The sequence below is a fragment of the Peromyscus maniculatus genome, chromosome 16 (genome assembly GCF_049852395.1).
Source record: "Peromyscus maniculatus bairdii isolate BWxNUB_F1_BW_parent chromosome 16, HU_Pman_BW_mat_3.1, whole genome shotgun sequence".
Lineage (NCBI taxonomy): Eukaryota > Metazoa > Chordata > Mammalia > Rodentia > Cricetidae > Peromyscus > Peromyscus maniculatus.
The window spans coordinates 36,225,534-36,227,414 of NC_134867.1; the positions used below are offsets into that span (position 1 = coordinate 36,225,534).

The 1,881-nt window shown below is 39.2% G+C and overlaps 1 pseudogene; it reads right to left on the minus strand.

The window, feature by feature from the left end:
- Window positions 1-897: 897 nt before the first annotated feature.
- LOC107402427 (large ribosomal subunit protein eL34 pseudogene) lies at window positions 898-1,258 on the minus strand (annotated as a pseudogene).
- Window positions 1,259-1,881: the final 623 nt, after the last annotated feature.

The window sequence follows — 1,881 nt, forward strand, 5'->3', positions numbered from 1 at the left end:
CAGGAACCTGCAGGCAGAAACCCCCAAGGGATGCTGCTTACTGACTCATTCCCAGGCTCATGCTCACCTACCTTTCTTAGAGAATCCAGGCCCACCTGCCTAGGAAAGGTGCTGCCCAGAGTGGGCTGTACCATCTAACACCAATCAACAGTCAAGACAATTCTCTGCAGACATGCTCATTGGTCAACCTGGTCTGAGCAATCCCAACCCCACCTTCACTAAGACTACCTCAGGTGACTCTGGACTGTATCAAGCTGACAACTGAAGCTAAATTAGGGCTGTATTCCAAATGGCTATACTTGTTTATACTCTAACAATCAGGATGTAGAACTGTACTTTATACATATAAAATTATGTATGATATCTGTAAAGAAAGAGTGCAATTCAATTTTTTTCTTATAAACCATCTTTATCCACTTCCATCTATTGAATACACCTGACTTTTCTCCATTGATCTGACATGCAGATGTGCAGTATATCAAACCTCCTATTTATTTCTGAGCTCTCTAATTTCATTTACCATTTAATAATGGACAAATGCCACATTGCCTCAGCTATCACAGCTTCACACTGTCTTCCCACTTAGCAGATCAAGACCTCTTCTTCCTCTTCTTCCTCCCAAAATTACCTGGCTGTGTATTATCTTTTAAACATTTACCAATTTTCCAAGTTCTGCAAAAGCTATATTAGATTTCGAGTGAATAGCAAAAAATATCTGCATAATATTGAATCTCTCCCTTCAGTGACATGGAGGATTCCATATTTACTTGATCTTCTTTAATTCTCTTCCAATGAACTTTGCTACATATATGTCTTATATACATTGTAGCAAATATATCTTATACATATTTTTCAAAGACCAAGCCTTGACTTTTATTGTTTAAAAAAGCTGCATATTTATTTCGCTTTCTGATTCTGAGCTTGGACCTTCAACACCATCACAACAGTTTCCTGCTCCTCAATAAGGAAAGCCCGTGTGATCCTGTCACGAACACACTTGGCGCACATGGAACCACTGTAGGCCTTGCTGACATGGTTCTTTGTCTTAGATAATCTCATAAAGAGTTTAGGTCTCACAGTACGAACCCTTCAGTGTCTGGTTGGGCATACACCGCATGCTGATTTAGTTGCTTTCCCAACTTTCTTGGTATAAAGGTAAACAATCTTGCTGCCAGGGGTTCAAGACAGCCTAGTTTGGTTAGGCTTTTTGTTTTGCATTGTAGGAAAGCCTATGACAGTATGTCAAACACTGAACCATTCTGAGTGCCTCTAAGCATCGTCCCAGGAAGAGGAAAAGGAAAGCATCCTATACATATTTTAAAGTTCATTTATTCAGTTTTAGAATCATGTATTCATCACCTGTACTTTTTTGTGTCTGTGTGTGCGCATGTAGTGTGTGTGTGCACATATGTGTGTAGAGGCATGTGTACGTGTGTGTGTGTGCTCACGGAAGCCAGAATTTGAGGTTGGCTATCTTCTACTATTGCTCTGAACCTTATCTTTTGAGATAGAGTCTTCCACGGACTCAGTTGACTCACCAATGGACTAGACTGACTGCCCAGGAAACTGGAGATCACCTAGACTCTGCCTCCAACATCGGGTTGCAGACATGCATGACCATATTCCTTTGTAGGTGCCAGAGATCCAAACTCATGCTTGCACTGTAGACACTTTACTGACTGAGGCTTTTCTCTCTTGTACAACTTTTAACAGTTTTATTTCTATGTTTTTATCATCATTATTTTTATCTTATTTATTTTCTTTTTTATTTTTATTACCTTACAAAAACGTGCATGTAATGAAAACTCCAGGTCATTTACAGATGATATAAATGGCAAGTTCTACTGAATCTATAAAGACAAACTATTCAAGACACAGAAA